This window comes from Lolium perenne, chromosome 7, assembly GCF_019359855.2.
Source record: "Lolium perenne isolate Kyuss_39 chromosome 7, Kyuss_2.0, whole genome shotgun sequence".
In the NCBI taxonomy this organism is placed as follows: domain Eukaryota; kingdom Viridiplantae; phylum Streptophyta; class Magnoliopsida; order Poales; family Poaceae; genus Lolium; species Lolium perenne.
The window spans coordinates 76,388,584-76,404,672 of record NC_067250.2 but is presented as its reverse complement, the minus strand read 5'-3'; positions in this window follow the sequence as shown (position 1 = coordinate 76,404,672).

The window sequence follows — 16,089 nt, the reverse complement described above, 5'->3', positions numbered from 1 at the left end:
CAAGGGTAAGTCTCCCACCCGAAGAGGAAGCACCACCTTTCTAAGGCATCTAGTTTTTTCACAAATTTTTCATCAATGAACTAAAGGTCCGAATTCTTTAGGCATCTAAAGGAGACAGGCATACCCAAGTACTTCATAGGCAAGGTGCCAACCTGGCAACCAAACATAGACGAATATTCATTCGCAATCTCATTGTCACCACCAATAAGGAAAATTTCACTTTTTTGAAAGTTAATTTTTAACCCAGACATGAGATCGAAAAGGTACAGGAGAAGCTTTCGGTTCAGCGCCTTCTCAAAGTCATGCGAGATACAGAGGACAGTATCATCCACGTATTGCATAATGGCCACACCATTTTCAACCAGATCAGGGGCGAGCCCGACTACCAAGCCATTAGACTGAGCCTCAACGACCATCTTGGTCAAGCATTGGACAACTGAGTTGAAAAGAAAAGGATAAAGGGGGTCTCCCTGTCGCACGCCTTTTGCACTTTGGAAATAGGGACCCATCACGTTATTTATTTTAACCGAAACAGTGCCATTGTTAAGAATTTGTTCAATCTTACTGCACCAAAAATCACCAAACCCCATGGCCCGTTGGCAGCTTAGGAGGAAATTCCAATTAACTTTATCAAAATCTTTTTCGAAGTCAAGCTTGAAAATGATACCAATATGATTCTTAACATGTGTGTGATACATTATTTCATGAAGAGACATAATGCCATCCACAATGTTTCTTCTTTTCATAAAAGCATTTTGGTTGATACTAATAATCTTGTCAAGGAAAGGCTCAACTCTAATTGTCAAAACTTTAGTCAGGAGCTTGTAAATGCACCACATGAGACAAATGGGTCTGTATTGGCTGTTTTTATTAGAATCGGAAATTTTTGGAAGCAAGGTGATAATGCCATAGTTGAGTCTCTGCACGTCAAGGTTTCCAGCATGGAAAGCATGGAATAACTGCATAATATCGCCTTTAACAATCTCCCAACAGTGCTGGTAAAATTCTATAGGAATGTTATCAGGGCCAGGGGCTTTGTTTTTCTTCATCGAAAAAAGAGCTTCTTTGACTTCTTCCATGGTAAAAGGTTTACTAAGCACATCATTGTCCATGTCATCTAGTTTCTCATGAGGACCCCAAGCATCATGATCGATAGGGAAAAAGTTGCCAGGGGCTGGGCCAAACAAATTTTTATAATAGGAGGTGGCATGTTCAATGAGCTTATTAGTCCCTTCAATATTGACCCCATTGTCATTTAAAGAGAACATAGTATTCTTCCTTTTTCGACCATTCACTACACAATGGAAATAGCTGGTGTTCAAATCACCTTCTAGGAGCCATTTTTCATGAGCCTTCTGGTACCAAAGTAACTCTTCTTCAGCGTATATTTTCATAAGCTCCACTGAAATCTCAGTTTTCCTAACACTCAGGTCAGGGGGCAACTCATTGGCTTCTTCTAAGGTTTCGATAAAAGCAAGCTCTTCTTTAATTTCCATTTTCCTTTTTCTAGTATGACCGTAGAGATTTGAACCCCAACCCTTAAAAAACTTTTTAAAACGTTCCAACTTAATGTTGAAAATATCGATCGGATCAGTGTTATAAGCAGGCTTATTCCAAATATCAGCGACAGAGGGAAGGAACTCCTCATTTTGGAACCAGGAAATGTCAAACCTAAAGTCTCTCGACTTAGTAGCATTATTGGGCAAAGATCCAGAGTCTAGTAATAAGGCATTATGATCCGACAAATCTCTAACCAACTTCCTTACAGAAACTAAGGGGAATAAATCCTCCCAATCAGGAGACATGAGAACTCTCTCAAGCTTTTCAAGGGTAGGTGTAGCATGTTTATTGGACCAGGTATATTTACCGCCATGCATGAAAATATCTCTGAGCCCCAAGGTATGGATAATCGAGTTGAACAAGTCAGAGGAATGAGAGTTCATAAAATTGGTATTCTTCTCTCCACTATGTCTCAGAATGTTGAAATCACCTCCCACAATAAAGGGCGTAAACAAACCATGACAAAAGGAGGCAAGTTCAGTTAAAAATTCAGTTTTATTTTCCTCATGAGCCGCCCCATAAAAAACTATTAGGGCCCAGTTACATTTCTTATTTTTATCCCAGAGAACAAACTGAAGCATGTATTTTCCAGTTTTGAAAGCACTCACATCTAGGGAGTCATTTTTAATCCCACATAGGATGCCACCAGATTTTCCTCTAGAAGGGATCCATTTCCAAAAGTAATTATTCATAGGGTCCAAGGTGCTGAAAAAACTCATCTTATAGTCTTTTTCATTGTTTCCTGAATGCTAATGAAATCTAGAGAGTAATCATGCATCAAATCCTTAATACAAGCAACTATCCCTTTTTTCCCCACACTCCTACTGTTCCAAAAAGCCCCTTTCATTTGTAACGAGAAGGTTTGACTCTGTTTATGATAACCCTGCCAGGAGCATGAGCAGATTTGTTATCAGGTGAACAAGAGCTCTTTTTTTGACTTCTGGTATTAGGCCTCGAAATAGCCACCACAGATTTTTTCCTAGCACATTTGCGTTTTCTACTCTCCACAACCGTAAAAGGTTCCTCATTATCCGAGGTCTCCACCCAATCCAATGAAAGAGGAGTAGCTTCCCCGGTATTGTCCTCAATGAAAAGAGTAGAAGAAGGGGTCTTAACATTATCATTTTTACTAGAAAGGTCATTTCTAGCAGTTTCTAAATCTCTAAGAATATCGAACGCCGCAAAATTGTTATCAGGAATTCTAACCCCCATCTTACAAGCTCTAAGCATCAGTTCATTATTTGAAAGAGCGGAAAAAGAGTTATGACAGGAGGGATTAGAAGGAGCATCAGTACCTTACAGGTTCCTTTTCTTGGCGACATTGGAGACCTTTTCCATGATATTCTCATTCGCATGAGGCTGGATCCTAGCGTTGAACCTTGTGAAAACAACATCTAGGACAGTGAAGTTAGCATCACTATTATCTTCAGGGGGAGTTTCAGGCGACTGAACCATATAAGCAGGAGAACCAATCAGGGGAGAGTTTTCACCATCAGTGATGCCAATGATAGATGGCAGGGGAGGCCAAGCATCAGCAGGAAGTCTTTGATTAAAAGGGGGTAACAGAGACGACACTGAGATAATGGGAGAGGAGACACACTCATTCTGTAGAATAGGACAGGGCACCAGCCAGCTGTTCGGAGGACTTGGAGTACCGGCCATCATAGCAGCCTAATGTTCCTTTGTCATTGTTTCAATCAGAAGCTCACGATCTTCGACACTTTCTTCCTCAGAATCTTGCTCCTCAGTACAGGTGTCTTCAGTTGTCGCCACGAAATTCTCAGAAATGGTATCACAAGTTCTCCCATGCCTTACAGAGTCGGTTTGACTGTCTCCACCTTGAATTTCTGAGGATTCTTCAGTATCCGTGCGCCTCTGCTCAAATCTAGCTCTCTTAGGGGACGGAGCACCAGAGCTTGCGCCCACTGTGATTGTAGTGATGTTCTTAGGAGGACCACCAACAATGTTCTTGTCAATCTCATAGAAGAAGTCGTAGAAATTGTCTCCAAGGCAACCTTCAACAGAATCAGGGATCAGCTCCACATCCCGACAGCCAATCAAAACCCTAACATACTCAGGTTTATGAAGAGTTGCAGCGTCCAAGTCCAGGGAGATACCAACCATGGAACCAGCATAGAAGGCAGTTTCTTCAATTCTTTTGTCCAAAGGGATATTGCTAATTTTCACCCAGGCCTTTTGAAGAACAGCCTTAGCACCCACAAACGCTGTCCAGGCAGAGAGTCGTACAGTAGCTTCAACAGTCTTAAGGCGCATCGACGAACCATAGTATACAACTCTCTCCACCTCCCTCGGCGTGGGGAATCTCATGATGTATTGACTGGGACCAATAGTTCTTGGAGTGCATCTCCAACTTTCACCAAAAGCAATGTTAAATTCGTGCTCAATTTCCCTATGAGTAGCACTTCCCTCAATCACAGTGATCACCACACTACTAGCCCTTTCTTTGTTTTGCTTAGAAGTACTTTTGTCAGGCATGAAGAAGAAACCACGACTAGGAGACTGAAAGCCGCACATCGAAGAAATACATTCCCAAGGAAAGATCACTTGGCAAATCTGAGAAATGTGGCCCATGCGCTTGCATCGCTCGCAGCGGATTGTGGGACAGCGAGCAGTATAGTGTCCTGCAAGGTTGCAATTGAGACAAGGAGGATCAACAACTACCATAGGGAAATTGGCCGCACCCCCATGACCAGCACCCGCCACACCACCAGAAGCATGGGAATTCGCTTCCTGGCGTCGCTGATCCGAACCACGCGTAGCAGCTTCCCAGCGATCATTGGATTGCTGTGAGCTGGAACCGCGGAGGTTGTTGGAGGAGGTTTGAGCAGCCTCCTCGCGCTGCCAGACATGACGCCCGCGACCTCGATTCACAGGAGGCTGGCCGCGATTCCCCCTCCCTGCTCTGTATCTTCCGCCACCATCACCCATCGGCCGCGAGGGGGAAGCCGCCACTTGAGCGAACGAGCGAGGATCACCGGCCACTTTGCCACGCCACCAACCGAAGGAAACAACAGTGGGGATTGGTCTAGGAGATGGAACCCTAGTCTCGGACCAGAAGTGGTCAAAAATGGAGTCGAGGATTGACCAGGAGGCGACGCCGCTAGGAGGAGTAGGGGTCGAGTTAGGGTTACCTGGCCCTACCTGTCGGCGACCGCCATGGGAATCGGTCGGTGCAGAACCAGGAGGGGGACACGTGTGGAGATCCTGATCCGCCATGGCAGAACCACCAGATGGGCTGCTCCGGCCCAACATTTGCCCCCGCGGATGGGCTCCCGCCATTGGCGAGATTGCTGGAGTCCCGAGGATCCCCGGCTCCGGTGAACGTCGTGGGGTGATCCAGTCCTTCCACCGTCCTGGATCGATGATGTTCCCTCCATAGGGGCCTGGAGGTGAGCTACTTGGCTGGGGAGAGGCGGGAGAGACGAGCACCCGAGGGGCAGATGCCGCCGTCACCGCCGGAAAATGCTCCTCGATCGAGGTTGGGAATGGTGGCGCAGGGACGGTCGTCACCATCGGGAATCAGTAAGTTGTTTGGTGGAACCATAGGAAAATGCAAAAGTTCCAATAGATATTGGTACATTTCATAATGTCTCGGGGTTTTGATTCCAAGCAAGATGTTTGTAGGCGTAAGGATTTGTGATCATGATTAGAAGGGCTAACGATCTCAAGCCACGCAATATTTATACACGTTCATCCTCCGGATGATGATCCGGTAACAACCGTACGTCTTGTGTCGGTTATATTACGAGGAGCGTGTGAGGTGCTCAGGTCTAGCTGAAGGGTATGGTGGACGACAGCTAGGAGTCTAGCCGGCGTGTCGAGTTTGTTCCAGCTAGGATACAATTCCGGGTAGAATGAAACTGGTGGGTATACTCCAAGAGCCTAAATAGAAACTGCATATCCGCTACTACAACTCCGGTGAGCTTCTCGCTGGAGTATTGTGGCTTCTGGTGGGTGGATGCAGCTCACCGGAGTCTTGTGGCTTCTGGTGGGTGGATGTGTGTATGAGTTGTGATTGGATTTCTTGAATTGTGAATGGAAAGCGAATGGAATGTGCATGGAGGCATGTTCTTCCTCCATGGGCTACTCCTTTTATATCCTCGGCCATGGACATTGGGGCATGGCCAAGAGGTTACCGCCATAGTTAAGGTGAAATAGCGGTGCCAAGCTCCTTAGCGTCTACTCCTTAGTTTCTTATCTTGATGAGGACATCCCCTCTGAACTACTACATTCTCCACTTTATGATGATCAAGATGTTCCTGCGAAGAACAAGTCCAATGAAATCGGGATTGAACCTATTACAAGAGCTCGTGCGGAGCTACTAGAACAATAGGTGGATTCACTCCTAAACGAAACCAATGATTTATATAACGAGAAATTTATACTACCTAAGTCATTGCAACTATGTATGATCAGTTACAAGGGGGATCAAGCGACGCACGGGAAGAAGAGGAGTAGTTGCACGTGATGCTGGACGAGAAGGCTATCTAAAGATGTGAGGGAGGAGAGAGAGGCAGGCGCGTCAGCACGAGACATCACCAGCGGTATTGCCGAGCGGCACTGCCAGCCTTGACACATAAGCATTGTCGGCCTCCAGGTAGGGCGACACTGACGGCATGTGCCCAGCAGCACAGTCGGCCTACTGTCGTGAATCATTTTGGCCGAACCCAATCAGGGTCAGTTTGTATCAGGTCTATTACGTACTTTTCGAGTCTTGGACGCCCCGAACCCCTACAAGGGCATCCCCCATTAGGTTTAGACCATGTTTAAGATAAACCCTTGTTTCAGACTTGTTTACTTTCAATGTAGCTGAAATTACCACACCAATTCGCATCGATATGGTGTTTTGCTATTGAAAATTTGTGTGATTTGTTGTTCCATTGGGAATTGGGAGGTTGCAATTTACCGTCTCGTGGTCGACGGCTACATCCGCAAGCGTGTGGACTTGCGAATATTTATAGGCTTGAGAGTTGTTGCATTGGCATCAGGGATCGATCGAGAGAGTTCGTCAGCGACATACAAGTTATCCTCTTTGACTATCATCACCATCCTCCCCGCTTACTAATAAGACCGGGCCACCCCTTATCATCTTGGTAACAGATTACAACGTTTTCTCGGTAAGCATCCACAAATCCACCATATTTTAGTTGTTAGAGTTATCCTATACAAGAAAAAGGCAAAAAATATTAGGGTTAGCATTTGTCATAGTCTTAGTTTGCATCGATAATGAGTTTTAGTTGTTGTCCGTGTTTAGTTTTTATTCAATCTAGAGTCTATCGTGGTTTCTGTCGTGGCACAGTTTTTGTTCGTTTCTCCGTCGTGACAGGAAATTCCTGCTAAACTTTGACCGCGACACGATTTCTGCCAGATTCTCTGCTTCGCTAGCCTGCCGCGACACAATTTTCGTGAGTTTTTCTTCCGCGACACAGTTTTCTATCGTGGTGCATTTTCATATTTTTTGTTGCTCCGGATTCACATAGCGTACAATTTGCATTATCTTCGAGCCGTAGACACCGCCTTTCGATGTGCGTGACTATGAACTTACCCAAGAGACTAGTTTTACCGCTCGACAGGCTGCTCATTAGGGTTTGGGTGCTTTGAATTTTCTGTTGGCCATGATACAGGGAGTAGTATAAAATCAAAAGAAGGAAAATAGAAAAAAACAAAAAGAGCTACATAGTTGTTGCGTGTGTTCATATAAAAAAAAGAGGCGATCTGTTCTAGCATATCAAAGTGAAGGCTCAGTTTACTTTCTGCACCTGTAGTTGAGCAATCTTGTGCTTGTTACATTGAGCTTTGCTAGTGTCTCTCGAGTGCATTGCAACAAGCTTCATCCACATAGTTTGCATTACCACATTCATCGCGTTGTGTGAGTTTCCTTGGGTGTTTTATACGGTTAGTGCTAGGACTTGATTTGGTGCATATAGGCAGCCGATCTATAGCTGCACCATATATCCTATTTTGTTGTGTGATCGTTCTTGTATCTCTGGTATTCGCTTCGCCACATCCATGCACTAGTCCGTCAATCCAAGTTAATAGTATACACTAATTCACTTAGGAGCGGTAAGATTTACCTTTCTTATCAGTTTTGAGTGAGTTGTGAGAGTACCACCAAAGATTTTTGTTTCGTGCACTAACCTAGTAATCATATCTTCTAGTGATTTTAATGTTGACCAGAAAAATGATGAAGCTTCAATAGTTTCTTGGAGGGAGTATGAAGCTCTCTGTGATACTTTGTGGCGTGAACTTAACGTTGCAGTTGATGGTCTTGCTGAAGAAATTCAGACTGTCCACATGGAGATAGACACTATGGCAGCGACTGTCAATACAGTCCAAACACAAGTGACATATAATCAAGCATCTATTCAAGAATTAACCCAATCTGTCCAAGGTTTGCACATACTTGTGGAGCAACAACAACAACCGCACCATGATGATGAAGGAAGTGTTCATGGTGATCACGAGGCCGCCCCAGCTGCTCATGGGCATGGCGTGGGTCGTGGTCTTGGAAATGGCGTTCGTGGTTGTGGTTTTGTCCCCGTCGGCACCCAGCGTGTTCCTCTACAAGCACAAGATGATGGTTTGGGTAAGCCAAAATTCTCAATATCCAGATTTGAAGGTGATTCTGATGTTGAAGAGTACCTCACATGGGAGCTAAATATTGAGAAATTGTGGCGTCTACATGAGAATATTGGACATAGGAAGATGAAACTTGCTTCCTCTGAATTTGATGGCTACGTTTTGCGTTGGTGGGATGGTATTGTTTGTGCTCGAGAAGAAGATGGTGATCCCTATTATTACATGGCGCACCATGAAGGAGATGATGCAAGCTTGTTTTGTTCTCACTAATTTTTTGCGTTCAGTTTTTGATAAGTTGACTCAATTGAGGTAAGGTGCTATGAATGTTGATGCGTACAATATGGAGATGGATATGTTTATGCAGCGTGCTCGTGTCCGTGAAACTATTGAGATGACTACGCAGCGATTTCTCCATGGAATGCGTTTTACCATCAAAGGTATTGTTCGGCACCACCACTACAATTATATGAACGAGATACTACATCATGCAAGGGAAGCGTAAGCATAGTTGGCTGAAGAGGGCAATTCAAAGGGTGCAATACACGGGATGGGCTCTTTGCATCTAGGGTGCCATCCTCATCAGCTCCATCTACGCGTCCCACTGAGAGTTCTACTTCATCCATTAAGCCGGTCTCCAATGTGTCTACCACAAAGAAGCCCGCACCTGCAGCTAGTGGAAGTGGTTCTAACATGTCTACAACCCGCAATCGAGATATGGCATGCCATACATGTGGTGGCAAGGGTCACTTTAAGAGAGAGTGTCCTAATCGCAAAGTCATTATTATTAATGAGGACAATGAGTATGATACTGGAGATGATGCTGATCTGGAAGTTTCGAATGATGATGGCTATGGCAATGATGGTGTTGATGCATTTGCTTCACATGCACAAATCATTGTTATCTCACAACGTGCTCTTAATGTGACGCCAAGCGCATCATGTCAGCGCTGTAATTTGTTCCAAACGAAGGCACTAGTTTGTCCCAATAAAGATTGCAGGGTAATTATTGATGGTGGAAGTTGCCGCAATTTAGCAAGCAAGGAGTTACGTGCCAAGTTGAAGTTGAAGTATCTACCGCACCTAAATCCATACTATATTCAGTGGTTAAGCGACAATGGTGAGATGAAGGTAAACCACATGGTGTGCGTTGTTTTTGAGATAGGACCATACAAAGACTCCGTTGAGTTATATGTGGTTCCCATGACAGTGTGTAATCTATTGTTGGTCAGGCCATGGCTCTTTGATAGATCTGTGCAACACAATGGTCGCGCCAACACCTATCACTTGGAGTACAAGAGCAAGAAAGTTAACTTGTAGTCTATGTCACCATAGAAAATTGTAAATGAGTCTCGTCAGAAAAATGAAGTAAACTTGGAGGATGCACCTCTAGATATTCGAAAGAATTGTACAACCGTGAGAGATATAATGAAAGCGAGAGAGTGAATTCCTTAATCATATATGCCATCAAAGAAGATATGAGTGTATTTCATGAGGATCCTACAACCATGCCTCTAGCTTGTGCTCGTGTACAAGGGAGAGGTTTTGGTTTCTAACGACATGACCCCTATTTCTCTTGGTGTTTCTAGTTTTTTACATGAATTCAGCGACGTGTTTTCGGAGGAGGTACCTGCAGGATTGCCACCACTGCGAGGTATTGAGCATCAAATCGAATTGATCCCATGCCGCCTTGCTGCCCAATAGGGCGCCATACATAACGAACCCTGAAGAGGCAAAGGAAATTCAGAAACAAGTACAATCACTTCTCGACAAAGGTTATTCATGGCCCGCAAGAACACAGGGTCATTCATTCATGTTTTCGCGGAAGTATTATTTCCGGTTTTATATCGTATCCCAACGAGGAGCCTGGTAGGGTGTTTATCTACGGTGTTTATGTCGCACCCAAGGTGTCACGAGTCTTAGGTGAATTGACTGCAAGGATTGAAATGAAAAAAAGGATGAATGTGAATATATGAGTTTTGTATATTGAAAGTGCAATAAAGTAAGGTGCATAAAGGTAAATAACTATTGAGAAATGTAATGAGTTCCTACAGAAGAAATATTAGGCGCGGGGAGATACAGTTCATGTTGATAGTGTATGTGTCTTGTGAAATAAATTTGATAAGTGAATATGATTCTTTTCATTTATATCCAAGTAGGCAAGCAACCCAAAGATAGATAAATACTCTTCTTGGTAGATTTCATCTTTCTCTAATGATCCTATTGCTTGTTACCAAAACCATGGTCACCGCATCTATTAAGGTGGTTAAACTAGATCAAAACTTTAAACTTGGTGGTTCCTTGTTATCCTCGAGTATTGCTAGATCCTTGGTATCCTTGTTATCTGTGTACACCATATTCTTGGATACTTATTATCTTGTGATGGAAAATTGACTTTCTCACCCTTGAAATGGAAAAGTCCTGGTGCATGTAACTACTACATATTGCCTCTCTTTGGCTCCTTTCCTGGTGCTTTGTCCATAAACTTTGAGAGCACCTACACACATATCAAAGAAAAGGAAAAGTGATAAAATCCTACTAACACCACTAGTTGTGAAATCTCTCATGAAAATGAATCATAACTTGAAATAATGCATTTTATGATATAGTCAGAGCTAGATAGAGCATGTAATGAACACCAGAAGTATATGTTTATGTAATGAAAAACATGTTGCTTTTCAACAACAACAACACTTTACTTTTAAGTTATTTACTTTCTTGCATCTCTAATTTCAGTTTTAAACTCTCCAAAGCAATCAAAATGGTTTATTTAGTGCATAGATAATTATAAAAGTTACACTCTAATTTGAGAGAATAAAATACTTAGAGTCTGTTTGTTTGGGCTGCAGCTTTTGAGAAGCAGCTGTAGCTGTTGCAGCTGTGAGAAGCAGCTGTAAGAAGCAGAGATTTGTTGTTTGGTAGGAGAGCTTTTTGTGACTGCTGCTGTTGGTTGTAGGAATGAAATGTCTGAAATGCCCCTAAGTGCTGAAGATATTGTATAAATGCTGATTTGCAACGAATTACCTCTTTTTGACTGTTTTTTACATAATTAACATGTTTAAGAGCTGATTTGCCTCCATTTACCCCGGCAAAATGCTTGTAAAAAGACTTTTACCAAAATAATTTTAGTTTTTAGCTTTTGGCTTATAATAAGTCAGAATTTTTCAGTTTTTGTAATAATTGTAAACCATATTACAAGCCGTCTTCATATTATATCAAAAATTCAGCAAGTAGTCAAACGAGCTAGCTCAACCACTCGATTCATGTGCAGATGAGCTAGTTCACCCAATCGATTCATGTGCAGATGAGTTAGTTCACCCAATCGACTCCGGGAAATCAATTCAGTGAGACATCTGCATATGCTCGTGCATACAAGCAGGCCGACGCAGAGCCCCAGTGGCCGGAGATGGGCGATTGCAAGGGAAAGAGCGGGAGCTGCCTTGACCGCGCGGGGATGGAGCAGTAGCGTCTGGCGATATGGGCGGGGAAGTCGCAGGGGACGGCGGCGGGGGAAATCTCAGGGGACAGCGGCGCCTCAAGCAACTTCCAACGCCGGCGACGAGCGCGACCTTCACGGGCTGGATGACGACAGGATGCGGGCAACGGGCGCGAGCTGGAAGACGATGGGATTCGAGCGGCGGACGGGGGCGGGCGCTGGCGGCGGGGGCTCCAGCTGCTCCTGTCTCCGGCGGCGGACGGGGGCGGGTGCTGGCGGTGGACGGGGGCGGACGCAGCGACGAGGCGGCGGGGCCGGGAGCTGGCAGCGGGGGCGGCGGACGGGGGCGGACGCTGGCGACGGGGGCGACGGATGGGGGCGGACGCAGGCGTCGTGAAGGGCGGCGGGAGGAGAGAAGAGCTCGAGGAGGCGGGGTGTCGGGCTGGGGGCTGTGTGGTCCGTTCGGTGGTAGTTTTTTCGTAATTCATCTGAGGTCATGAGGGTACAATCGTCTACCGTATTTCGGAAGCCCGGGAAGCAGGCAAAAGCACCTCCGGGGCTGCTTCCACGCGCGTAGTGCAATTTTCCAAAGCGCTTTTACAATCGGTTTTTGTGAAGTTGGCTGTTTGTTTGAGCTTTCGCTTTTGAGGGTCTAAAAGCAGCAAAAGCAGAAGCAGAAGCCCAAACAAACAGGGCCTTAGACTTCATCTCTTCATGGGATCGATACTAATACTTACTCTATAGATTTCAGTGATCCTCTGCACTTGTGGGTTATCAAGGATCAATCCCCACACCATAGAACCTATCTCCTAGAGTATTGTTGTACCAGCGATCACAAGCCAAGTAGTATTCGAGATAGATCTATTCGTGGAGTATTCAACGAGCTTCTCAATCTGGATTTTGGTTTGATTGGGAACTTACCAAGCAAACCTCATTGTGCCATGGAATTTCCATAGATCAATTGTAAGGATATATACTGAAGTGCGCTATAGTCAGACACCTTTGGATCTGCGATATTTCTGTTGTACCACTCTAATGGGTGTAATATTCATGGAACGATGTTTAGTGAATGTTATGCCAATGACTTGCGCACTACAACGCGCAGTGGTGTGTTGAGTCACCGCACTGCCCTCCTCCCTTTTTGTAGGAGGAGAGATGATGCCTTGGAAGGCGAGTTTTCCTCCCCTTCTAGGGTTGGCACACAGGGAGGGGAGCCCCCAACCCTAGCCGCCCCTAAACTTTGCCTCCAAGTCTAGTGGGTGATGACGTTGGGACTCCAAGTGCAGAGTGTTGTGTCAGCAAAGTATTTTCCCCACAAGGGTGACTCGAGAGTTTACATCGAACTCTCAGGGAACTGGACAAAAGAGTATACTCCTCTCTCTTCTTCTAGCAATCCTTCAGGTAAAGTAAATGCCTTGTGTTCCCAACTCCACCGTATGGTTGTCAAGCACAAGGTTTCGTGTAAGTAAATAAGACAAGTAGAAACAAAACAAGTAAAAAACTAAACTAGATAAAATAACTAAGTAAAAAACATTAAAGAGGTTGGTTGTTTTTGGTGTTTTGGATGCAAATAAGAAAAGTAAATATTTTTGTATTTTCGGATTAAATAGTGCAACAAATAGAAAACAAGATAAAAGCAATATAAATGTGTTTTATGATAAAAAGTGCACCAGGGTTCATGGGTTCACTTTACAATTCTCTCTTAAAGTTGTGGTGGACAAATAGCAATTCATCAATGAGATATGAAGGTGCAGATAATAGTATATGTAAGATCAAAATTAATATGGGCATCACGTCCTAACATAGAGATGATGCAACACATCTCTCTTATACTCCACAAGAAAGGAACTTCATCAATCTTGTATTAATAATTAGCAGAGCATAGCAATAAGTACTTTGACATGAAGTTCGAATATCAAATATGCTACCTTGAACAAACAAGATCATCACTACGGTCACGTGACGAACTGATACGTTGCAAACGTATCTATAATTTTTGATGTGCCATGCTTGTTTTACACCAATTTCTATATGTTTTGTTTACACTTCGTTGCACTTTTATTCATTTTTCCGGCACTAACCTATTGACAACATGCCACGGTGCCAGTTCCATGTTTTCTACTGTTTTGTATTTCAAAAAAGTTGTACAGGAAACATTCTCGAAATTGGATGAAACAAAATCCGAAGTTCTTATTTTACCGTAACAAAGACGGAGTCTAGAGGAGAGACGAAGAGGCACCACAGGGCGGCCATACCAGCCCTTGGCGCGGCCCAGCCCCTGGCCGCGCCATGGGGTGGTGTGGCCCTCCCATGCGTCCACCGACCTCTCCATTCCGCCTATTTATTCACGATCTCGAAAAAAACCTAAATACTCGAGCCTCCATCCATGAAAAGTTCCGTCGCGTCCGCCATCGCCGACCCTAGATCGGGAGGGTTCTGAAAGCTCTTCCCGGCACCCTGCCGGAGAGGGAGATCATCACCGGAGGTCTCTACATCGCCATGCCCGCCTCCGAAGTGATGCGTGAGTAGTTCATCTCTGGAATACGGGTCCATAGCAGTAGCTAGATGGTTGTCTTCTTCAATTTACGCTTCATGTTTAGATCTTGTGAGTTGCCTATCATGATCAAGATCATTGATACGTCTCCAGCGCATCTATAATTTCTGATGTTCCATGCTTATATTATACCAATTGCTACATGTTTTATATACACTTTATATCATTTTTATGCATTTTCCGGGACTAACCTATTAACAAGATGCCGAAGTGTCACTTCATGTTTTCTGCTGTTTTTGGTTCCAGAAATTACTTCTGCGAATATTCTCGGAATTGCGCGAAACAAAAGGCCACGTCCCTATTTCTCCAGAAGCTTCACGGAGTCCGAAGGAGAGACGAAGGGGGACCACAAGTTGGCCACACCATAGGGGGGCGCGGCCCCACCTCCTGCCACGCCGCCAGGTGGGGTGGGCCCATCGGGACTCCACCGACGCCGCCCCTTCGCCTATATATTGCCCCAGATGCGAAAACCCTAAAAAATCAAGTCATATTCCACCAAGGGTTCCGCAGCGCCGCCGCCATCGACGACAAGTTTCGGGGGACAGAATCTCTGTTCCGGCACGCCGCCGGGACGGGGAATTGCCCCCGGAGCCATCTCCATCGACGACATCACCATCTTCATCGCCGTTGCTGTCTCCCATGATGAGGAGGGAGTAGTTCTCCCCCGAGGCTGAGGGTCTACCGTTAGCTATGTGGTTCATCTCTCTCCCCCATGGTGTGATCTTTATGTGATCATGAGCTTTGTAATCTAGTTGAATATGTAGATGTTGCTCTTGTCTATTATGCACTCTAGAGGTTACTTTAATATGAACTCCGGAGTTACTCTCCACGGTGTGATGGTGACAGTGTGCGCATCGTGTGTGATTCCTTTATGACGTTGTGGAGCTTGTTTACTCCGGCTTGAGGTGTGCTTTTGCAGCCCTACACAATGAATGGTGTTTGTTATCCAACAAGAGAGTGGTTGAGAGTAGCATTTATTTATTCAATTATGTGATCATTGTTGAGAGTGTCCACTAGTGAAAGTATGATCCCTAGGCCTTGTTTCTAAGCATTGAAACACCATTTCCAACAAGTTCTGCTACATGTTCGCTTGCTGCCATTTTTATTTCAGATTGCAATTACTACTTATAATCATCCATATTACTTGTATTTCACTATCTCTTCGCCGAACTAGTGCACCTATACATCTAACAAGTGTATTAGGTGTGTTGGGGACACAAGAGACTTCTTGTATCTTAATTGCAGGGTTGCTTGAGAGGGATATATTTGACCTCTACCTCCCTGAGTTCGATAAACCTTGGGTGATTCACTTAAGGGAAACTTGCTGCTATTCTACAAACCTCTGCTCTTGGAGGCCCAACACTGTCTACAGGAATAGAAGCGTGTGTAGACATCAAGCTATTTTCTGGCGCCGTTCTTGCAGGGAGGTAAGGTAAAAGGTATTCACATCCTCCGACTACTAAGCTATTTCCTAGCACTGTTGCCGGTGTGTGAGTGCTCGAAGCTATTTCCTTTAGATTCTGCAATTATATCTTTTTGTTTCTTGTTTTTATTTCACTAGTTAGGCTTAATGGAAAACAACAACAAAATTAGAAAGCTTTATAATATTTATCTTGAGTTAGTACATGAGGTGTTTGAAGAGAGAATTTAAAAACCAATGGAACTTTGTTTGCAAAATAGTTGTAGCAATGTTTTTAGCATGAATTCTTTGAACACTATTATTTTTAATGCTATGGAAAAGTCTAAGCTTGGGGAAGCTGGTTGTGATATTTTTAGTCCCCCAAGTTTTGAGGAGAAAATTTTCTTTGATGATACTTTGCCTCCAATTTATGATAATTATAATGATAGTGGTATTTTGGTGCCACCTACTATGGAGGATAAATTTTATTATGATTATACCATGCCTGCAATTTATGATGATTACAATGATAGTTGTGATAGT